The following is a 26,071-nucleotide window of genomic DNA, read 5'->3' on the forward strand; positions in this document are numbered from 1 at the left end:
CATCTGGCTGTGTATATGTGTGTAAGAGGCATTTAACCACAGATCATTTCAGAGGAGATACAGTATTTCCTGTCTGAGTGCTTATGTGTACGGTTTTGAACGTGTGCATGTGCTTCATCAATGTGTGCAGTTGCATGCAGGTAGATATATAATCTCGTCTTTTACAGTCTGATACATCCCATTGTGCTTTGTTCTAGCCGATGTGATTGTTTTTCATTCCCCTTGAGAATCAACAAAACTGGACCATTGTTCTTAATCCTCTTACAATTCATGGGTGAATGCCGTCACATTATATTCTCCTCTGGGAGTTATTATACATATGATGTTTTATTTATTTATGTTTATGTAACATCAAATAACAACACGCTGGGGGCAACTGTCAATTTGGTAAACCTTTAAACAACAAATATCAGATTAAATATGTCACAACAGAACTCTGGGAAGAGAAATAAACAAATAATTTCATAACTCACATAAACCTGTTTTATTCCTCTAGTCATTGTAAGGACAAAATAAAATTGAGTATATTTGAAGTTTTATTTGAAAAACTAAATTACACCTCAAAATATAGACATTAATTCATGTGTCATTTTGTGTTGTTTTGAGGCTTCGGTTCCAATGTTTACTGAAACTAGAAAACTTAGTTGTGTTTGAATAAAGTAGGTACGCTGATAGTTTTCTTTTTTTAGCAAATCGCGTTTGCAAACAAACAGAGAAGATGCTATCTTTGTAGATGTTGAAGTGAGAACACAACGTATTAACAAACACATTCCATCACTGTCACCAGAGGTGTTGGGATAAACCCTGAGAGGAGCATGTCGAATGCAGGTGTCACAAATACAATCTATTTGTGGAAAAGTGTTTCCTTTGTGGCACATTAATTGTCATATAATCACTAAAGTTAAGTCAATTTATTTATATAGAAGCTTTTTCATACAAAAGCTGTAGAATCAATGTGCCTAAAGATTTAACGCAGCGACAATATGGACGACAATCGTACATGACAAAAAACATGAGAAGTTACAGGGGAAAAAAGGGGAAAATTATAGGATGGTATTATTTTAAGTTTCCAAGAGTATTTGTCATATGCAATCAACACAGTCAATGGTACAATGAAAAGTGTTGTATAAGAAGTAAAGCTCAGCATATCTATAACAGCAACTTAATAGGAGCATTTTAAGTACGAAAAAACATTAAAAGTGTGAGGTTGAAAGTGGAAGAGCCACAGCCAAGTGTCAAGTTGGCATGAGGTACTCCACATGGAATGCAACAGTCAATCATCAAAAATATATTGTACCCATAATAATCAAAGTTGTATCTGTTACCTTCAAACTCAACGAAAACCTCCACAAATGATTTATGCCTTCATGTTTGCTTTCAAATAAGATCGGGTTGTCCCGCCCTTAGCTCAGGAGAATTCCATCGAGTACGACCATAGTGACTGAAAGCTGATTTAGAATTGATTCTATCTCTGTAAATCTGTGAGTGAGATCACAACACAATCACAAACACAATCCATCACTGTCACCAGAGGTATTATGTACACCCAGAGAGGAGCGCGTCGAATGCAAAAGCAGTTTGTATAATCACATTTAATGTTAAAGGTATTCCATGGAGCAGACAGGCAGACCTTTAAACAACCTGCGGCTGTTCTGCAGAGGTGTCTGCTGCGATCCAACCGACTGTCGGTGACGCCTGACTTACACCTAAAGCTCTCACAACCAAAACACAAGAGCTACATTTTGAATTATTTGCTGAATGCTCAAATTTGAAATTAATAATGTAATAAAAATGAAATTGCGACTATAAAGGCGCTTGTCTATTTAATTCAAATGTTGAGAATTATCTAATAGAACCTTTTCACAGCAGACATCTCAAGATGTAATAGTAGGAAAAACAAGTGTTTAAATTATGAAGTTAATTATTATTATAGGGTCCTGGTACAGTGCATGCTGACTCCCAGTCACACCGAAATGTCTCTGCGAAAACTTGAACCGGGCGGAACCATCATTAACCTCACCAAAATTGTGTGCTGTGAAAATGGCCTGTCGCAATTCAAGTTACATCAGTGTAGTCACTTGTGGTCGCAATGAAAAAAGATGAATTAAAGGAATAGCTCACCGATAAATAATTACCACACTGCCGATGGAGGGGTGGCGAGGTGTTTGAGTCCATAAAACACTTGCAGAGTTTCAGGGGTAAACAGTGTTGCAGCCAAATCCAATAAAAAATGAAAACAGTACAAACATAACATGTCTCCGTCCTGCTCCTGTGGTGTCATCAAGTGTCCATGAGCCGCGACCTCCAAACTCGCCATTAAACGGCTTCATTTAGACAATGTCTTAGCCCAAATGTCCGCTTAGATCCATATGCGAACCTGGCACCAGAAACTCCTGAGGGGTTTTGAGGACACTTCACCCACCCCTCCATCGACACAGTGGGGGGTAGATAATGAGGGAATTTTCTTTTCTGGGTGAACTTTCCCTTTAACCTGTAATTATTCTGTGATTATTTCCGTGGATTTTATTCAAAAACACTCACTTTGCAAAGACTCGTCTCTGGGCTCCCGTCTCCTCCAACAGACCCTGCCATTTCCTCCCTTCTCGTTTCCCTCAAGTACTTCCACCTCGCCATTCCCTTACAATAATAATAACACTGATCCAAGTTGTGTCTGTTAACAACATACATTTGATCTAAACTAAAAGCTTATAAGAAAAACGTTTTTTCCATTTGCTCGTAACAGAAAATATGGTTGTTGGAGAGAATTCCACTGAGTCATATTGACTGAAAGCCGCCATTTATTCTCTCTATCTATTATTTATTCGAGGTATAGTGAAGAGACCTTTGCTTAATGATGATTCAGGGTGCACTCAGTAAGCATGTCAACAACATCGAGAGGAGTTAATGCACAGTACTTTAAGTAAATATTTATGTTCTTTTTACCTTAATTACATAGAAACCATGAAGACAAGGAATGGAAATGCGAGAATAGGGGAATGGCTAAGCAGTAAATAGCTGGTTGGAGCAACTGCTTAAAGAATATGTATCCATATGCTATCAGGTCATTACACCAAAGTTGATTTATTTTCTAAATAAATAATTTAATTTAGTGAAAGTCGGTGAAGACAAAACCAAAACAGGAGCAGTATGGTCAACACTTTAGGCTTTAATTAATTTCTATTAATAGCAATATATAACAGTAATCTATAGTCTCCCAGAAATATATGCAGGAAGCTTCTCAGAGCCTGAATGAGATAGGAAGCGTGTAACAGATAATCGATTCTCATGTGCTAAAGTCCTGGAGATGTTACAGTAGTTTTTCTTGGAGGTACGATTCCAAAAGCACCCGAGGTTTGGGCAAGCTCAGAAAGTGGAGTTTAAAAAAAAGAAGGTATCTGGTGCTTGAAAGCTTTAGGAAACAAAACACACATCTTGTATTGATAGTGTGGAAACAGAAAGCAGTTACACTGCAGAGCCTGCTACTGTGGTCAAAATGATAAAACCCCAGAAGTTATTTCACCAACTAAATATGTGGGATATGAAAAGTAAAGCATCAATTACAGGAAATTTGTAATATATGAAACCTATAAACAAGATACATGAGTGCAATAACCAAAAGGTAATATGTTGAAAATAATGAAAAAGTGCTCCACTAAACATGTGGAAGCTCCCTGGGTTTACGAAGGAAGTGGTAATCAATATTTCAGGTTTTCTAATAATGTAGTAAATTCTGTCCAATGGATGCGAAGAACACATAAATGCTTATTGACAGGACGTTAACCCCTCTGCAGAAAGAGTGCATGTGACCTCTTTAATACTTAATGAGGGGAAATTGATTTGTCAATATGAGGAAGCACTGACTGAGATTACATTACACAACAAATAAACCCACCAGCAAGTTTATGTGTGTCCTATCTCTGTGTCATTTCTCTGTTTTGGGGCTGTGTATGTGTATTGTAACGCAGTGGCGCAAGAGGCTGTCAAAGAGGCTACTTGAGGTCATGCAGTCATCAGTGATGGTCATTACAAGCACCGATTTGCCCAAACAAAGTGACGTGCATGTATTTGTTGGCAACAGAGCATCATCTTGTTTGTCCTCAGATCACAGAACAGTTTACACTTGGTCAACAATGAGAGCTACGGAGAAAGACTGCAAAATCAGAGCAATGGAAGATGTGGGGAAAACACGTGCAACTATTATCACTTTTCCAAATTCGTTAGTATTTAGTTTTGTCCACGATAAACGTTAATTTAAAAATGTCCACAGGAGTTATTAGCAATTATGATTAAACTTAATCATCTTTTAATTGGAGGGCAATTCTTATTAAAACCTGTGTCTTATTTAAAGATCAGTGGACAGAGTGACGCAGCTGCAGTATTTTCCACAGAGAGCATCTGTCAACTGCAGACCAGGTTGTAAATATGTTTTTAGCAAAGCTTAATTACATCTAAAGGGAAAATGTGGAACATATTAGCTACTGTAGAATTCATTAACTTCAGATTTTGAAATCTTCTTGACCATTGTATGTTTCAAACAACACACACGTGTAGGTCTCACCTCTAATGAAGGCTGCTGTTGTTTCTGTTGATTCTTTCCCATCGTCAACTTGGAAGCTGAGTCATTATGGACTTTAAAGGGGCTCAACCCTCATCTCACATTATTCATTTCATCAGCTTTCATCAACACGAACACTTACTCTTTTAGAAGATGTTTTTATTCAAAGAGACTTGAGAGGCAACGCTTCAGTACAGCAGGGGACCTTGAAGTAAGTACTAAGTGTTAAATCTGTAATTACAAGATAGTCTCAGATCAGGTAGAGAAGTGCACACTAAGTTCCAGCAAGGCATGTTAGGCTGGAAGAGTTGTTTCGGAGAGGAGGTGCTCTCAGAAGAGATGAGTCTTCAATAGGTTCTTGACGATACGGAGGGGTCGCCCCTGCTCTGGTAGCGTTTGTTAGCTTGTCCCACAAGTGTGAAACTAGCGAGAACAGTCTGGGCTGTGATTGCCTTGTGTGCAGTGATGACAATGCCAAACAACATTTGTTGGAGGTAGGCAGTGGCCGAGAAGGAGCAAAGACGGATACGGCTGACTTCAAGTAGATGGATGCAGACCCAGACATTTGTGACCTGAATTTGAATTGGGTTGCCAGAGGATGCCAGTAGGGGTCGATGATCAGCCAAGTGACATGTGCCCTTTAATGGTGATTGAAGATCAGATGCATCACCTTATCCTGAACCATCTGTAAGGGTTTCACTATGCATTAATGAAGGCCCAGTGGTCTGTAGTTGTCAAGGTACAAGAGTACCATGTCAAAAAGCCCTAATGATGTTTTAAAGTGCAGAGCTGCACTACTGGGAGACAGATGACATGTACAGACCAGTTTAGTCCAGTTTATTTGTAAAGCTCATTCAAAAGTGCATTTTGGCCAAAGGTCTGACAAGAATAGCAGGTCCTCGAACTTGGCAGCTCGGAATCTTTTGAGTCAAGAGTAAATTTTGATTTACATATTGTGCTAAAAGATTTAATGGTTTAGGGCTGCTTGATTATGGAAAAAATCATAATCACGATTATTTTGGACAATATCAAAATCACGATTATTTAAACGATTATTAATATGTGCCCTTATTCTGTAGTGTATGCTTTATTTTTTTAATCACTCCCGGTTCCGGTAAACACCGATGACGGCTGCGTGTCTTATTCCTCCGTGAAACAAGGATATCAGTGCCCGGTTATTGAAACCCTTAATAACGGCCAACACTCTCTGACCGGCTGACCGGCACGGGGAAATGCGGTGCGCAGCCAGGCGGGAGTGCGCTTGAGAATAGCGGTGCGGCCGCTACATGGTGTGCTGCTGCCCTCCCTGCTTTTCCACTCGCGCTGTTTTTTTCACCGCCGGTCACCACACACACAACTCGCCTCTTTCACTTTACTGCTGCTTGAGAGTGAGTGCCAGTCAGCTGGGCCGCTGAATGCTTTGGGGCAAGGACTGAATTGCACATGCGCGTCACTTTAGAAAAAAATGCCAAATAATCGTTTCAACTCGATTGTAGTAGTTTGGAGATCGTTTGACCCCATAATCGTAATCACGATTTCATTTTAATTAATCAAGCAGCCCTAATTGGTCAGGAGGTCTTAGAGTTCGGTCTCTGAGATCCATAAGTAGCGATAAGTGGTGTTATTAATGCGGATATGTCTGGGAGCAAGCCAAGACAGCAGAGTCATCTGATGGGGAGAGGTGTAGCTGTCTGTTGTCTGTATAGCAGTGATATGTGAAGGCTTACAAGTACATAACTGGACCCAAGGAAGTACTGTAAATTGCAAGGGGTCCCAGCATTGCGCCTTGGGGCACACTTGTAAAGAACAAATGGGATAAGGAAGTTTGTCCTTGATATTTTAGAAGAGAATCCTGCTGAGATGATGTAATCCAGGAAAGTACTTAGAAATGTCCACATCAGAGAGAATAGAAAACAAGATGTCAGGGTTCACGGTATCAAAGGCTGTTGATAAGTCCAGAAGAACCAAGAGGATGAGCTAAAGCTCTGGCTGCCAGTACGGCTTCTGTGATGGTGGTCAAAATGATGGTGCCACCTGCTGAAAACTTGCGATCACTGGTTTAACACTACAGATTTATTTTAACAGAAAAACATTCCAAAAATATTCTGAGAAGATCTCATTACTGCAAAAAACACAGGCAGAGATGAAGAAACAAATAATTATGCATCTATATTCATTAGTGAAGGCTCCAGACACTATATGAAATACATAGCCTCCTTCTTGCTTTTTGGAACGCTGATAAAATGATTTTTTTTTACCATTCAGCATAAACTTTCTCTTCTTTCTTCCAGAAAATACATAAATAAAAGCATAGACGCTGGTATTTCCCAGTCAGTGCACTGATGTTTCAAGTAAAGCAACTTTGTAAGGCTGCTGAGTTGAAGCAGTAGCCTCAGCTAAACTCTGAGAATCAGTTGATGGCTTAGCATGTACGCACACACTGCTCTCACACACAGTCATTCACTCTCTCACTCTCACACAAGCACTCATATTAAGCAGAAGTGGTTCAGCCAGGGGACAGCCAAGTTGTTGGGAGAGATGGGGAGAGGGAGATGGAGAGCAGGAGCGGAGGAGGCAGTGCGGAGAGGAGGAAGAGTGGCTTTAGTCAAACTTAAACTCTCTGTGCCACGGAACACTAATCACGTAACTATCTCAGCTTTACTTAGCACTTGCTTCTCAACTCCAGGATGTCCTTGGATCATAAGAAAGTAGAAAAGAGAGAAAGAAACAAAGAGGTGGAGAGTTTCCGATACCAGTGCTTGCGGTATGTTTTCAACTTTACACTGACATGCCAGATCGAACAACATGACCGAGGGACACACGGTGAAAGCCGGTAATACTGTAGAAGTGAAATGGCCTTGAACAAAAACATTACTATTCTTTTTAAGATCCGGCAAATCTGAATTCAAACTCAATATATTTGTCCGAAAGTTTCAAGCAGTTCACATGAGTCCAGTCCTAAAGCAAGATTACTTGTCTTGTCAAATAACGTACGTTGGGGAGTTTGTTGGAAGAGGTTTATTTACTCACGAAGTGACTGTGACTCAAAGTACTGCACCTTCATCTCTGTGTGATTTGTCTTTTTTCTATCGTCTCCAACACAAAGACACCCATTCCCTGCTGAGAACTGAGTTGAGTGCCAGATATCCCCAGGGGGAGGAATCCTGAAGGACTGATTAAACTAGAGCAGTGGTATTGAAACTTTGTCTGACCACCGAAGGCACACCTGTATTCATAGTCATGGAAAACCTTTTCATATAGGTGTTACAGCACATCGTTTTAGGGCACCCAAACAACATTCACTGCACCTTTTGGCACCTATTATACCTTTACTTGACAGTATCAATATGCATTGGTGCGTTTGTCTGCTCGTCACATTTTCAATGGGTTAAAATACTTGTCTCATAAACTCTCCAGCAGATCATACAAACACAGAATAAATGTCAGTACTGTTCAGGTCCTTATAACTCACGATGAGTGTGTGTGTTTAGAGTTAAAGTGCAAAGTGAGCGCAGGTCAGCAGGAGTTTGGAGGGAGGACACACAGACAGAGACTCTGACACAAACCGCCGCTTCTGCTCTGATCCTGAAGCAGCTCCGCTCATCGTTTTACAGCGTTGGTTTGTAGTGGAAACTGCATTCACACTTTTTTGTGTCCACTGTTCGACAAACATTGCCCCAGTCACCGCCTCTTATCACTCATCTCTGCTTCACGTGAGTCAGAGAGCGTGTGAGTAGGGGCGGGGCCAGCTTGGGGCCTGTGTGTGTGAGCGGAAACTCCGCAGAGGAGATGAGATGAGGAAGCGTCACAATGCGTTAAAATACAGAAACAAACCAGCTTAATGTTTGGCACGCCAGTGCAAACAAGGAAACATTTTAGTCGCCGACTATAATGGCCGTATACTGGAGCCCTGTAGTAATATTGCAATAATATATTGCATTTTCTCTCAAAGTTCCACAGCACACCTGGACTTGGCTCGTGGCAGACCAGAGTCCTGCGGCCCACCATTTGGGAACCACTGATCTAGAGGCTCAAAGAAAGATTTTTCTCCCCTACTTTGCTTTGCTAGTTTTATAATAATATAGGTATATTAGAAATACACAGAAGGTAATTCAGATTCATATAGTGTATACAATATATCATGTAAACAAAAAATAAATCGAAAAAATATGACAATGAATGTTTTATCTTACAACCACCAGATACCAGATTGGACCCATGCTGTAAGGATTTGCACAAAGTGCAGAAAAGTGAGACCCGAACCCAGGGTCGCCACGTGAGGACTGTGGACGCTGAGTTGACCACTTGCAATCGGATAACTAGAGACACATGTTAAGATCAGTTCTGAACAGGACCTCAGTGGACTTCAAGAAAGGGGGGAGTACTCACTACATTGCCGAGTTTATACGGTGTCTCTCTGGACCTAATTCAATTAATTGATTTGCCAGAGTAACCATTGCCCTAAACACTCATACACCTCACATACAAAAAAGCTCTTCAAGTTCGTTAAATTAATCTTTATTCTCTATTGTTATATGCAAAAAATCCGTTGCTGCTGCTTCTTTGTTCGATTCATTGGCAGATGGCATCCAATGTCAGGATGCATTGCTACTACTGTATCCCTTAATGCCCTATGTGACGAAAGCAAAATAATTAGTTGAACCAACAAGGTTGTCACATGGCTCTGAACAAAAGGCCAGACTTGTTACCTAGCAACGTTAGATAAGCCCCGCCCCCATGTGATTCATGGGGGCGTGGCTTATGTTTGTGTCACTATATAGTGGCTATGATCTTTCATATGTTCCTGTAAAGTTTCCTTTACACCTTTTACATGTCTTTGATGGCGTGTGGTATAAAGATGTTGGTTTTCACCTGACTACAAACCGAGCTACTAACAAGATTCATTACGAAGAGCTTGCAAGACTTGCAATCAATAGATAAGTAAAAAGACAGATTTTACTTACGAGCTTCTGATTCAGCTTCGCAATGGGTCCATCTCGTGAATTAAAGCTAGCTAACATAACATTCGAAACTATTCGCCCGGACATTGACAATGTCTTTAACCGCCTAATTGCAGAGGACTGGAGGCAGTTAAAATTAAGTGCACCTAACAATCCCACAAGGTTTCTGTTGGCAGAACTTGTCATAAACATGACATCGACTGTTTCCTCAGAACTGTTAGGGACTCTTGGAAATGAAGGCATGTCCGTGACTGTAGAAAAGGTCAAGTCCAGTCTGGTAGACGCCCTCTGTTTTGCAATGGGCAGCTCAACCAACTGTGAGTCTTTGGATGAATTCACAGAGTTGTTTGCAGAGGAGGTGACGGAGAGGATCAACGCCAGCCTGCCATCCAACTCCATCAGAACACAGTCGAGTGGACCACCACGGTGTCAATGGACCACAGCCAACAAAGTTGAAAAAATGGTCAGTTGTCTTTGCAGAGTATTTAGGGATTCTGTTTTGGACATCAAGAGCGTGTCCAAGCCAAGACTGCGTAGTCAAACGACATGCAATCTTTTAAATAAGCTTTCTGAGGGTAGGACAACCTCAACCTCTTCAGACTCTGACTCCACATCATACAGCTGTTACTCTGACAGAGCATCATCCTCAGGATCAACAGTCAGGGACCGTGGGGAAAGTGAGGCTGTCCAGGAAATCCTTATTAAGGAGTTTAGAGACATCATCGAACTCTTTGTGGATGAAATGTCAGAATCGGACCTGAGTGGGCTGATATCTGAATCGTCTCTGGAGCTTAGATCTACTGCAGATGAAATCTATCAGAAAATCTGTAAAGAGGAGCGCGTCAAATCATCTGATTCGTGTAGAGGCTCCAAATTCACAAAGAGCCCCAAAGGGTTTTGGAAAGGAGTGGGGCAGAAGATCAGGAAGCTTTTTGCAAAGCTTTTCGCAACAGCATCGATGCTGAAGATGGGGACAGAAGTCCAGAAGAAGTTCTGCAAGGGGACCCAAGTCCACAGCAGGGAGTCAGTCAAGTCTCTGATTGACAGTGTGGGGTCTCTGCTTCTGACAGAGACCAAGAACAGAGTTTCATCTGAAAACGCCCCCGTCCTTTCCAATGTCCTCTATAGGCACATCACATATGACACTTTCGAGGCGAATCCAGTTGTTGTGACGAAAGTGTCTGTTCCTAAGTCCAACAGAAAGATGTACACGGACATAAAGGAGAGAGTGACAAATTCCCTGCCCCTGATGAACTGGTGGTTCTCAAAAGAGGCCGGTGACTACACCAAGAGGGTGAAGTCCGCTTTAATGGGGATTGAATCAATCGTAGTGTCTCGGGTCTCAGAGATCGACACTGCGAAGGAACGAGAAGAGTCCCGCAAAAAGATGTATCTCAGTCTCCTCATCGACCAGCTCATCACTCGAGCGTACTCAAAGTCCAAGGTGATCTTTCTCCCTGGTGAACCAAAAGACATCTCACAAAACCTGTTTGAAAAAACATGGGCCGAAGTCCAAGATATTGACTTTGACATGTCCCCAAAAATCATCGATAAACTCCACAAGATCATGTTCAAGGACCTGTGTACGATGTGGGGCTCTCCAGAGATGCTGCTTCTTTCCTTTCGTCAGAAGGAACCAGAGATCGAGAAAAGAATCGCCACCTGTGTGAAAAGCCTCCTGCCCAAGAAACCCGTCAGAATCTCCAGATTCTGCTCATGGTTCAGCAGATTATTTAAATGGTAGGGGTGGGGTCGATGAAGCCCTTCTCCACCATGTTGACGTACTCTCCCAACATGGCGTCGTAGCCAATCTCATCTGATGACTGGAGGATCTTCTCCACCACCAGTGAACCCTCCACGCCGCCGTTCTTAGCGATGGTCATGGCGGGGATACGCAACGCCTGCCTGATGATATCAACACCTGATTGGAAGGAAAGGAAGCAGATTAATGGAATTGTTTTTCACAAAAGTAAAATCAATGTTATCCTTTCAGGCTTGTTTAACTCTAGTTAAATCTCTGGTAACTATTTGGAATGACTTTGTACTTTATAAACGTAATAAACTGAGGATTTAAAAACGTACAACATCTACATGTGGATTTTTTTTTTATCATTTTTTACACCAGTTAAGCTGCTCCTCATGATTTCATGTATAAATAGCGGAGTTAGTTAAGAAACAAATACATGTAAACACCCTAAGTCTACATGAGTATTTGTTTTTTAACCGTTTACCTTTGATTTCTAAATTCTACATATCATGGTGTCACACACCCCCGCCCTTAAAATCCCCACTGATCTCTCACATACGGTGGCCCTGGGAGCTCAATGAACAGCAACTTAAGAAAACACATGCTAGTTGACAAAACACAAGCAAAGTAAGAAAACATCTTCATCAATTTCACAACACAACACATTACAGAAACACGCTGCAAATAGACAAATGCGTAGCAAATAGACAACGTGCTGCAAGTAGAGGAGAAAACACAACGGAAGTGTTTCCAGAGGACAGCTAAAAGTGATGGACACTGCTGCCACAAAAACGTCCAATACATCATACAAATTCGGTTCCACTGTACAGTGTTGTGTATATGTTTCGCGAACGCTGAACTTAACGAATCAGTTTTCATATTATTAACGTGAACGTAACGATGAACGTGAGTGAACATCACGTTAATTTTTAAAATCATTATCGTATCAGGCCATCATGAAATACCAGGAGCGAGCGGGCGTGTGTGTGTGTGTGTGTGTGTGTGTGTGTGTGTGTGTGTGTGTGTGTATGTGTCCCGGCGCTCCGACCCCCCCCCACTCGCTCGGAGAGAGCCACAGTGAGATCTGATCACGGAAGATGGTCTGAGCTGGAGACATGCCGTCTTCTCCTGTTAAACTGAATAAACAGCGCTAACAAGCAAGCCCCTGTTTGTGAGGCAATGTATTGTCCATAGTGTGCAGGGGTACGAAACCTTTACTATCAAAAGAGCGAGTGGGCGGGGTGGGAGCCCCGGGACCCGGGACCTATATACAGTCTATGCTCGGAACCTGAGCGCTCGCTGCTCGTTACACACACACACACTCGCCAGCTCCTGGTATTTCATGATGGCCTGATACGATGATGATTAAAAAATGTACGTGACGTTCACTCACGTTCATCGTTACGTTCACGTTAATACTATGAAAATTGATTTGTTATGTTCAGCGTTCGCGAAACATATGCACAACAATGTACTGTAGAGCCGCTTCAGAGGGGCTGAAGAGCCGCGGGTGGCCGAACCCTATGTGGAACCGAATTAGCATTGTATATGACGTTTTTGTGGCAGCAGTGTCCATCACTTTTAGCTGTCCTCTGGAAACACTTCCGTTGTGTTTTCTCCTCTACTTGCAGCGCGTTTCACTATTTGCTGCGCGTTTCTCTATTTGCAGCGCGTTTGTCTATTTGCAGGGCGTTTGTCTATTTGCTGCGCTTTTCTGTAATGTGTTGTGTTGTGAAATTGATGAAGATGTCTTCTTACTTTGCTTATGTTTTGTCAACTTGCATGTGTTTTCTTAAGTTGCTGTTCGTTGAGCTCTCAGGGCCACCGTACTCACAGGACCTCTGTGGAGCCCAACTACTGAAAATCTGTCACAGAAAGTTAGAGTTTTACTTCATCTGAGTGTGTGCATGTGTTTCACTGACTGATCTTCTGTCGGAGTTGGTGGTTTTGATGTCATCGAGACAAGGGATACAGCGGGTACTATCCCCTCCTTCCAACGTGGTCTCATGAAAAGCTCAATTTTCGTAGAGAATCCTACGGAATGCGCCTGCGCAGACCTCCGCAGCGCTCTGATTAAGCAAGATGGCCGAAATGGCTGTATTCTTGGTGGAAAACGCAATATTTTAGCAATGCTTCTAAATAAAAATTTCTTTTGATCATATTTATGTCGAGATATGTGTGTTTCAGTTTCAATATTTTCATTCGTTTAAAAATAAATAAATGCTAATATCTTTTCTAAACCGAATTTTCACAACCCTAATCTCAAACCTGAAGAACCATACAGAGAACTAAAAATTGAATGGCGTTCGCATTCATGTGTGTGTTTTGTTCCCATCTTTTGTAGTTCTAATGTGTTTTCACTATTTGAGTTTGCGAACGGGAACCTTGCACGCTTCTTTATGGTTTTTTGGTGTGAGAAAAACACTTGTTTAGTCAGATTTGTTTTTCCTAGTTTTTTCAAGGTTTTGGCCCTACTCAGTGGCGCCCCCCATAGTTTTGCATTGGGCTATGGTAGTGGAGTTCAAGACATTTCCAAAACAGTTCATACCATATCTGTTGCATATCTACTTTCCATCCTGTAAGCCATCAAATCTGACTCAGGTGCAAGGTTCAAAGTTCATCCCTGAGGAGCAGGAGCCAACCACAAATTTCCCACTGACATTATGTTACTCCAGAGGTCAAGACCCTTACGATGATGTCTTTGCTTTTGTCCTACTACAAAGTTTACATTTCATCTTGCTTCAAGCACAGGCCATCTGGGATGTACTTTCTCAGACCCCTTCGAGGTCCAAGCTGGATCAAATCTGTCAAATATGTTTTAAGTGGTATTTAATGGCCAGATATGATCAAAACATGTATGTTTGCTTCATACACAAACCTGTGTTTCACTTTGGACCAAGTTAGAGACACCTTTGTTTAATAACAACCCAATTTCTCACACCCCAGCCTCAGACTGTTTGCCCTCCTCCCCTCTGGAAGGCGATAAAGGGTCCTCCGTTCCTGGACCATCAGGTTCAGGAACAGCTAATTCCTGCGGCTGTCACTCTGCTGAATCACCGTGGTGCAGACTTCATATGTATTTTTCATATTAGGTCTAGGGTTAACTGAACCCTTTATGGTTGTACCGTATTAAGTAGACCCTGCACAAAAGATGAGAATTGTTGGTGAATACAAAAATAGAATGGCGTCTTACATGTACTTTTTGACACGCCGTTCAATATTCACCTTGGTATTCACATTATATCAATAAGCTCATTTTGCTTTCCTTTTTTTTTTTTCATCTGGCGAACACCGTCCAATTTGTCTTTGGATCACTCTCTCCCATTCTTTCACTTTTTGTTTTCGGGCTCAAAACAGTCCCATTGTGACACAGCAAAAACAAAGGAGCAATCCATTGGCAAGGAAATGACAACGAGAAAAAGAGAGTTGAGCCAAACAGGGGAAGGGCGGGGGGGAGGTGGTGCTAGTTGCAGACATCTAACAAGTTCTGATCAAAATTCAGAAGCGGATGAAGTGGATGTGAAGTATGCTTCAAACAAAAGTCCCCACATCCCCTCCCCCAAGCTCTCTTATGCCTCAATTCTCCTTACCCCTGTGGCTCTTATCATCCATCCCTGTTCCTCATGCCAGCATCTTCTTTTCACACCTCCTCCAACCACCAACCCCATCTCTCCATTTCCCTTAAGGCCACGGGTAGCTCTCTGCTTTCTCTCTATTTGCTCTGTACACCCCTCCTTCCCACTCTGCTCTTTCTTGCCTCTTTCACTCCTTCCCCCCCCGCTCTCCCCAAGGCCCTCAGCTTCCCCTCTCTCCCCTCACTCCTGATGAAAGGAGAAATAAATGAAGAGGTGCATGTTAATTTGTGGTGGCCACTCCTGACAAGCTTTAATCAGAATGGGGAATCGCATGCCAAATCATCCAGAGTACAGAGATGGATGGAGGGAGCGTGAATTTATTTCAAGGTCAGGGGGATTTTTGGCGGACTTTGTTATTGTAGGGATGATATTCCTGTTTGTTGACCTCATTCCCTGGAATTTCCCTTAGTCAGCCCTTTACAAATCACCTACCTGTGTGTGTGTGTACTTGTACATTTATCTTCGTGAGAACCGCCTTGAGCCAAGACCTTACGGAGTGAGGACATTTTGGGAAAGTGAGAATACTTTCCCAAAATACTTTGGTCAGTTCTCACTTTCCGACCCACATTCAAGGAGCTGTTTCTGGGTTAATACTTGCTTTAAGGGTTAGGTCAGGATTATGTTTAGGTTAAAGTATAGGTAATGCATATAGTTTTGACAGTTAAGCTTTGGGTAAGGGGCTAGGATATGTATCATGTCAATGAGTGTTCTCGCTAAGATACAAGTACAGATGTGCTTGTGTGTGTGTGACAGTTTCTGACCACTGGATCCTGTCCATAGAATCTTGGCCTGAAGTAATTAGGGCTACTTTCTAAGCTGGGTACTATAGTTTTTCATTATACAAAAGTTACATAGATAGGAGTATAGTTAGCATTTGTGAACTATTTGAATTTATGATTCAAATTAAAATTAGCACTTAAAATAATAATAACAATAATCTTTATTTCCCCTGTGCAACAATTAGCTTATGTTTATTCTGCTCTATTGATCGAATCTATTGATTTAATGCAAGTCAAAAGTTGCTGGCCTGCTTTAAAAAAGAAAGAAAGGAATAAATCCCTCACTAGTAACTGTTTATGTCTTTGATTCTGAATAGTTTTGTATAAATAGTTCTAGTTCTTTATACTTTCTTCTAAAGCCAAGAGAGCCTTGACTAGAATCTGTAATATTTTTATGGATATAGCATAATAACAGATTGGTGATATGCATCACTTCCCTTTAGCAGTGGACAGGTGTTTTGGATCCTGTATAAATATATGAACTCACACCTGTTATAAAGCATATTTTATCACACAGAAATCAGCAGTCTCATTTCCCTCTGCTAACACTTAATAAGCAGCGAGCCACCAGCCACGGAAGTCATTTAGAATTCTAAAAGTTGACTGGCTGTGGCAATGGGTTGAGTTTTTAGAGGCACTTCACTCTTCCTAATTGGATTGCTCTTTCCTCCCGCTCTGTCTCTCATCAGGTAATCAATCTACAGTCTCTGTGAAAAAAAGAAAAACGATGGGTGTGGAAGGATGGATTTCTGTAACGAGCTTTAAAAAGTGTAAAGTGTACTTAGAGGAGTCTCATTTCGCCGGGTTCTTCTAATTTCTCTCTCGCTACCTCCGTAGCTCTCGCTGCTATCAAAGCCGTGTTTCTTGAGCAGTTCGGCAGAGTGATGCAGCCCCAAAAAGCAGAGCATGCTTTGTTCACTCCCCTCTGCTTTCTGGTCCTGTTTTCAGTTGCTCTATTTTCTGCATTGTAACGTATCCAAAATCCTGTTGAATGAAAATAAAAAAAAGATATGCAGATGGAGTATCACAGTTGGAGGGAAACAGCAAAAAATATGAGGCGGTGTGGTGTGGCCAAGTTAAAGGAGCTTCTTCTAACCCCCCTCCTTATCGCTAAAATAATGCCTAAAAACCTATGATGACTAATTGCTCACTGGTTTTTCCATCGTGGCCTTTTTTAGCTCAGATTTGGCAGTTTTTACAAGAAAGAATAAATTTCTCATGCTATCTTTGACATTATTTATGTGTACTATCAGAATACTAAGGCAGCAGAGCACCAAAGTAAACTCTGGAGGGCCAGAGAGGATTAACTGTAGATATCCTGGTTCTATGATTAGAGCGGAGTGACAGGGGTATGCTGGGACAAGACTTCACAATGGACTGAACCCTCTCTTGGTTCAGTTGAGGTGAAGCCATGAGACAAGCAGCTTAGCTTCCAGGCAACATACACCTGTCAGTGAGAAACGGTCTGTGACCTTTATCGCACGTTGGTTTGGCACAATGGATCACCATTGTAAATGAAAGCGTTCATTTTGCCGGTGGAAATATGTAGCAGCAGCATTCAGGGTTTAACGGATGAAGAAAAGACAATAAAGCAACTCAAACTGCATCATCATGCTGCAGAGTTAAATAGCCACAGTTGAGTCTCTCAGTGGAAGACATGCATGCTAAACAGGAAAGGGACCTTCCAAAAGAGAGACTCTGGCAATGCTTTTCTGAAACTAAAAAAATAAGCTCACAAGATAAGGCAGAAGAGAGAAAAGTTGCAGATGTAGTTTGAAGACTTCTCTTTTATAATCACTGCGCAATATGATGAAAATCTAATTTCCCAATAGAAATTAAGGCTCACTTATTAAATGACATAAGTAACTGCTCCAAAACGTCTCTTCTGTTCTATACTGGAACTGTTCGTGTAGTTTCAGGATAAATCCAGTTATTTAAGCTGGTAACACGATTTAGCTGGAGTAGATCACGCAGTGAAGAGGTTGGATGATTTCTCTCAATCAATGGTTGAAATCAATGCTTCAATATGTGTGTGGAATTCTTGTTTTAAGATCTCTTTGTAACATGCTTGGGTCTATTGTCTGTGACATTAACTTAATTTATGAACTGGATACAAGATCTAATCTTGCTTAAAGCCTATGTGTCATTATTCAAATCAGATTTATTTAAATAGTACCAAATTATAACAGACATTTTCTCAGGGAACTCTTTCTGGTCTGGATTGTGTTCTTTACAATAATGTTTAGAGAACCAGCATTCCCCTAGTGAGCAAACACACAATTGCAATTTCCATTCCAGCATTGAGTACTCCCTTGCAGTTACTGAATATTACTATGTTTGTTTGCTTACTGAATTGGCCAGCTGGTGTAAATGTGTTTATCTATTGCCAAAGATTGTAAGAGACATTTTATTTTAATCTACAAACAAAGAAGTAAAAAAAAAAAAAAAAAGGAATGAAGGAAGACAGTGAGCAGAGGGGTTTGTGTTAGAAACAGAAAATTCAAAGTGGTGGAGGGTTGTTTAGAAGAGGATAATTGGAAGTTGGCAGTATGCAGAAGAAAGCAAAGTTGAAACAAAGATGTATTTTTTTTTTACAAATTGCACTTCCTTTTCTTTATGTATGGTATTCCTACCTCTCCTTCCGTCTTCTACCTGCACTCTCACCGTATCTTCCCTGGGTTTACTAATAATCCTCGTCAATTTGTGTGTTGGTGAATATTGTGTTTGGCTGTATTTCCTTATGTATTTTGGGCCAATGAGTGTATGTGTGTGTATGCATGCTTGTACAGTATGTGATGAAAGTATTCATGGGGTAAAATATCTGTTCACCTGCAGAGCAACGACACAAACAGAAGGCAAATAATCCTACTGAAAAGCCAATGACACCTGCCATTCCAGCCTAAACAGGTCAGATTAAAAAATTACTTTCAAAGCTCTTTGCAATTAATATGATACCATTTCACAAACTTATCAGATGAACCCTAAAATCAGTAATCTGTGGCTTTCAGAGGTGTGCAGTGTGTATCTCACCATTTATAGCCAAACACTCAAAGAGTTCAGACAAACTCCAGAGTGGTTTCGGTAGATCTTGGTACAAAAACAGCCATTTCCCGCAGATTGAGACGTCTAATTTATCCGCTAGCAAACTATACCGTTCCCAGAAAAGGATTTCGGAATGACTACATTTATCTTGACCAATTGAGACACAAAGTCAACGACGGATGAACTGCAAACAGCCTTTCAGGAAATGTTGGCAGTGGAGCCACATCTAAGAAAATCAAGCTCATATTCTGGGCTTTTAGCACACAGAGGATGGCACATTGATCAGATGGAGAGTTTTCAGAGAGCCAACCCATAGGAATCTCTCTTTCTCTCACTCAATCACTCTATCTCTCTCACTACGGTACTAACAGTCTCCACTTTCTTTCCAGTCTAAAACTTATTCAGTTTACCTGCAAGGGCTTTGAAATCTGTGATAAAATTCACTCACTGTTACACAAATGTGTTTTATAAATGTTCAGATAAAACACTGTTCACTGTCTTGCATCTTGCATTTCACTTTTTACCTCACTTTTTATATCTTTTATCTATTATATATATTTTATTTAGATATGTTTATGTCTAAATAAATGTTACTTTGTATAAATATTAGAAAAAGGGAGTAAATAAGAAGTAAATAGTGAGTAAATATATATTGTTTCTTTTTATAGCTTTTCTTATGTGTATTGTATATATTTTGTTTTTATGTTTTTATGTTTGTATGTCCATTGTATTCACCAATAACCAGAGCAAATTCCTTATAGGTGTAAACCTACTTGGCAATAAATGATTTCTGATTCTGATTCTGAAAGTAAAAGTTAATGGTTAAATTCGTGACTGCATGACAAGCACAGTGCCATTTACATTCTTTATGTTAGTTACACTTCTGGTTGCACACTTGGATGCTGGCAGTTGAAAATATAATCTAATATAAATATAATATTAGGACTGAACAAGGCAACTTTATTGGCATTTTACTTATATATGTATAGCAGTGTAATAAGCGTCATATTCGTTAGCTTATCTTCACTTCATCTGGTTCATCATGTCGACCGCAGCCTTTCTGCGGAAGGATGTGATTCAAATCCATCTATTAACTATAACGGCTCCCTCCATAGTGTATATTAGATTAGATTAGATTCAACTTTATTGTCATTGCACAGTACAAGTACATATACAACAAAATGCAAAAAAAAGGCAGTAAAAGTGCAGAGTATTGTGTGTAATTGGACGTGTACAATGAGTGAAGTGTCTGACACCTGTGACCACCAGAAGGCAAACAGATAATTAAAGTACTAGCACCTCAAAGTTTCTTACTTATCGCCTTTACCTTGTAGGCTACTTATATTTGTTTAAACAGCGATCAAACACTATAGTGAAACACACGCCTTTTGCTTGAAATATGTTTAATACTAGGTTTATGAAATGATGTGCGTTCTATGAACCAAACCATGAAGTCTTTTAGATAGTCTTTTGTAGTTGACGGTATGAGGCGTTGTGAGTCTCTATGCCATTACTCAGTTCTAAAACCCTAAGTATGTTTCAAAGACCTTGTACTTGTACCATCTCTAACACTTCAGAGGGGTTATGAATGTTTGAATTCCTACAGACGTTTACCTTTAATTAAATTGGTCCAATTTACAAGGGTTTTAAATCCTCACAGATTTAAAGTCTGGTTGGATCACACACACACGCACACACACACAAGACATTGCACTGATTATCTGCTCATGAAGACAACGTACGGGAACTCACGCAAAAAAATACACAAAGACCACAAAATCACAACGATGCAACACTTTCAGATAATGAATATGTTATATAAATTACGTTTAAGGAAGGAGCTACATGCCATGTTTGTTTTTACTAGCTCTCTCTCTCTCTCTCACACACACACACACACAGAGAGCTGCGTTCACCGCTACAATTTCACTTCACTGGTGTCATAGTTCAAATATTCTCCTTATTTTTTATTTGAATTTCTTTATTTGATTTCATGCTTTCCACCTTGGCCTTTTCAACCAATCTCTAAACAAACAAAATTACATGATGGTACCTTAACATCATGACGCCAGGCTGAGTTAAGACAACAAAAAGAAGCATTCAAAAAAGAATATTCTCTTTGTCATACCTTTATTTGTTGCCACTTTCTACTGTGGGTTCAGAATGGATTAAATACATTTCAAATAAATTAATAAACGTCTGTTCTTAAAACAGATATTTATTCAAGATCGAATTTCATGGAAATAAGAACCAGTGATTATAATAAAAGATGGACAACACGTCTCCACTTCGCCAAAATATTCCAGAAAAGAACACACACAAGCTCAAACAATCACAAAACAATGTCAGCTGTGAATGATGACATTTGATGCCATTTTTATGAAATTAAAACAAAATACCTTGAAAAATTTGCTCTTAGACATATGCCTGTGTGATAACAACTACCTAAAATGATAGTGCTTGAGAAGGTTTTATTGAACACATTTATTTTGTCCCATGTTGCATTTACTGACGGAGGAGGCCATTGAGATGCATTGACACTTTTTGTGGGACCTTGTCTATCTTTATGAACAGTCTATGATATTCATACCACTGTTGCACTAATCCTGTCTGAAGGAAGTCCAAGATTTGGAAATACTCTCTATAAACCGCGGGTATTACTCTGCTAAACATGAGCACTGACTTCGTCCCCCTCGTTCTCTCGGGGAGAAAACCGGGGGGGAATTATTCTGGATAAATTGTTATCTGAGTCAGGTGTACGGGACACACACTTGCATGTGCGCGAGTCACACACTCAATACAAGTGTTGTCAAAAAGCCAAGTTATTTGCAGTGATGGGCTTTTGTAAGTGGTTACCATGGTGAAAATTAGCAAGCCAAACCACCTGCGTTGATTACCCTTTCACAGATATGGGGATACAAATAGCAGTAGTTAATCTTGTTTAGGGGACACAAATCCATTGTGACAGCTCGGCGGCTTCAACCCTGCAGACTATCGCAGTGTAAATTGAGCGGACTGATTGTGAGAGAGAGAAAGCAAAGAGGAGAAGGCAACTACGATAAACTAAGAAATAAAGAAATAAAGAAACGGCAAGAAATACTTTTGGGTCTAGTCTGGGCTGAATTTAAATTGTTTGCTGGAGTCAGAGCATCATTTTTTAACTTAACTTTTAGATTAGAAAACAGAACGCTGGTGTTTGTATGCGAATATGACTCGGCCGAAGCTGTGACAGTGGGGGTTGCTTCGGGTGAAATATAGTTTCACCATTTTTCATAATTAGCTAATAAACATGCAGGGAGATATTGGATCCATTAAAAACTTCACAGCCCAAGTACCCATGCAGGCAAGGCGGAAGGTAGACACACACACACACACTTTTATATATATATATATATATATATATATAGGCAGATCGGCACAGATGTACGCTCATTGTAATGCATACACAGCAGTGCAGGCGCATCAGCTCTCGCAGTAATTTAGAACAATTTTCGCGGAGTTAATAACATCAGCAAATAACACCAGTGAAAAGAACATGCGTCGGCTGACATATGCCTGTGATGATTACAAACGTAGGTGAGAGAGGGAGCATGAACCTCTGCCTCCGGGGAATACACTGTATATAGAGAACCGGGCCAGTCGGATGAAGGGGAAGCAGATCTGCCGCAGTGCTGGGCGGAAAAGTGGATACTTAATCATGAATGTTGCGGGGAAGTGGGCCCTTTAAAGAGCATATAGGAGCCACTGAGGCAGAGGGGTCCTGAGAGGAAGCGAGTGGTGGACGGTATAGCAAACACATACACGAACCAAACAAACAGATACTGTTTGCAACTATTATGAGAGAGAAGAAAAGACATTTTACCCAACACGTGAATCCCCAACACAACCCTTGCCTGTTTATGTTTGATGTGGGACGAAATAATTGAATCAACTAATCAATAAACAATCCCATCCTGCACAAACATTGAGAACAAAGCGCAAAATGTTATTTTGTGTGTGTGTGTGCGTAATGGTTCAATATGAGTAGGCTTGGATGACTTTGCTCTAAACACACAATAGAGGAGCTCTTTTTGTGCAGGATTTTTGCTGAAGAAAATTCCACCAGCCATTCGAGCCTTGCAGCTCTAATTATGTTGTCTGCCTAAAATATGTTTTCTCCAGCGGCATCCCATTGTATCTCCTCTGTTCTTTAGATTGCGCTGCTTCTGTATACGTTTCTTCCCATTTGGCCCCGACCACAGATTGATTTTTGAACACTCCCTGTAATTTTCTGTAATTTCCCCTTTCAGTTGTTTGCTCCCTTAATGCGGACGTGCGGTTGGGCTCCAACCAAAGCAACACTGCAACTTTTGTCTTTTCTTTTTTCCATGGTAGCTTGTTTTAACCTTGCCATTGCAGTTAGTTAAGCTCAACATTAAGAGGAGTTAACCTTAAGTAAAAGTACATTACCCTCCGAAACATTTCAAGTTAGCAGGATTTGGGTAACAACAGCATGAATGTAAATTGAAATGTTTGCCGTGTAGATGAACAAAACATGCACAACAGATTTGGCACCACCTTGACAAATTTAGGTTTGGGTGTGTGCATGTTTATGCCCTCACCCGCAGGAGAACTGGGTTCTGCTCGGTACACATCATCTTTCCTTGTTGACAGAATTGAGTCATCGGTAAAACCCTGCCTTGGCCTTTTTCTTCCCCTCACCAGCTAGATATTAGAGCCTCATCTTTTTCCTCCTCTCCCCAAATGGAGAAACTATCCCAGCTTGTTCCGAACCAATGAGCCGACTGACAAGATGCAAGTTTCAAAACACCAATCACGAAGAGTCCAATGTATCTGCAGCAGTGGACACAACATTTCCTGCTACAAATTACATTCATGTGCAACTATTTTGACTTGGGATGAATAATAGAAACTAGTTTGCTGCCAGTATTGAGTCTTTCTGCAGAGTTTCTGGCAGAGCATCCATATTAAATGTTCCTCCGAAAAGTTTTCTGCTAATGTTTTCGATCAGTTTCCACACTTGGCACTGAAAATGTCCGCTGAATGGAAATCAATAGTATATGAACAATGTTAGCAGGGAGCAGTGTTGATTCCATTTGTGCTGCAGATATGAATTGAAAAAAGGGTCCGTCAACTGACCTCTGTTTTTTCTCAACCTTTTTTCACTCTCAGTTAATGTCTTCTGGCATTTTACCTTTAAACATCAAATATATGTTAATGCAACATCAGTATAATTAACACTACACTTATACATCATATCCATTTAGGTCACAACAATTCATAATTTGAGGGTTTAAATGGAAATCAATTTATTGGATGTTGAGGAAAATGGATGGACATTGAGGAAAGGTATTAAGGTCAAGATGTGGCTGGTCTGGGAGGACGCACTGGTGACCAAGTGGAAGGAGACTGATGGTTCCATCTCAGGCATCATTCCACCCAAACCTTTTGTTGGTTCCCAGCTAGTAGAAAGAGACATGCAAGATGTATGTACACAACTGAATCAGAAGAGATGTGGGTCGGGATGAGCAACAGGGATGAGGTAGAAGGATAAAGGAATGACGGAGAAGGATGAATGGATGAGGAAAAGAGTGAAGATAGGATGCATTTATGGATGAGCAGAAGTAGAGATGAATGGATGAACTAAAGGGAAAGGGTTAGTGGATACATTTTTGACAAAAAGAGCGTGATGGGTTAGATAGGGCATAGTCGGGTTGACGGGATTAGAGGCTTGGCCCTACTACCAAACCTAAGCTAACGACTTCAGTTCATATGAATTCACATAGTTTACACAGTATGACACAAAATAATACTAATACAATTTCAGACCGTGTCCTTTTAAATCAAAATCTATTACTTAACGATACACATCCAAAATTCTGGGCTCAAATCGGATCAGTCATGTGAGTGTCTCTTCATCCGTCACTAACAGACAGAAGAAGTCATGAGGCATCACGCTAATTTATCAGTGAGTCCACACACACACACACACACACAAACATTACCTTTCATTAAATCAGATGGACATTTGGAGAGGCTGAAAGTCCTGATGACAGTGAGGGGTCAGGGTGACTGTGAGTGATTAATCACTGTTTTAATGAGGTCCCAGATTAAAATGACTCAAGGAATGTTTAGCTCACTCACATTTCTTTGACCTCGTTTTCACCTCGAAGGACATCAAGCACCATGAGGAGAGCAGGGGTGTGGGACCTTCAGGGCCGTATGCGGCCAACAAGACAACTTGATCCGGCCCGTGAGGTGAATCATAAACAGAAAAAAGCAACTCTGAAGTATAAAAAATAGATAAACTCAAGGAAGCAATTAATTTTTCTGCGATGAAAAAAAAATAATGTAAAAGAATAGTGTCCTTTAGGGTGGTCCATTCTAGCGGAATGTCTGTCAGGTCATGGTCTGTGTGAGATAAACACACACACATACGTTATGTGTCACCGCTGACAAGTATCATGGTTACTGTCAAGCAAAGTAGATAAGGGATGTCACACTCGTCGAGAGAAATGGAAAAACCATAACTGACCCCCAGTGTGTCGAGTCTGTGGGGAAGTTTGGATGCTGATGAAAAAAAAAGGCTGACATAGAGCGTTTATACAGCTAAACAGATGTTATATGTCAGATCATTGGGGTACTTTGTGTGCTCAGGAGGCCTCTTTTAGACGACTGAATTCAGACAGAGTCAATGCAATGTAGGTGAGTTTTGTAGTGAGTGTGCTAAATGCTGAGAGGCTGAAACCTAATTCAGAGGGAGATTTTTGGAAGGAATGTGTAGGATTGGGTGACATCTTGCAGAACAAACTGAATACCCCCTCGGCTCACCACTCCCTTCCAAGCGACGGTAACGTAAAATCACAACAGGCCCTCTTATGTCTGGAGCTAATGTTTGGTTTGTCCAGCTAGAGGACAGGGTGGAGTCCATCAGCAGATACAAAGGGCTCATTGTCAGGTAATTAAAACACAACAGCTCCTACGTTCAGGAGTTGTTGTGAATGTTATATAAATATTTTCCCCTTAAATCCGTAATATTAAAACTGAACACTGCTGAAACTGGGAGAGAAATAATTCTGATTAAATTAATAACATTTAAAGAAAAAAATTGTAATATTTGTTATTTGTTGCTGAAGCCTCAAAGTGCTCTGAACATGGTGAGTGTAATGAGTGAAGCAGAGAGCGTGAGCAGATCGTTCTCTGCGGAGCCGCTTTGTCCCGTCGTTACCCTCAAACCTCTGGTGGCCCAATCAAGCACTGCGCCTTTGAAGTGTATCTGACTGCGGGCCTTCATACTGCTCCAAGTGTGTGAAGTGTGTGTGTGTGTGTGTGTGAGAGAGTAGCTGTGTCTG

Source organism: Pleuronectes platessa, chromosome 5, assembly GCF_947347685.1.
Source record: "Pleuronectes platessa chromosome 5, fPlePla1.1, whole genome shotgun sequence".
NCBI lineage: Eukaryota > Metazoa > Chordata > Actinopteri > Pleuronectiformes > Pleuronectidae > Pleuronectes > Pleuronectes platessa.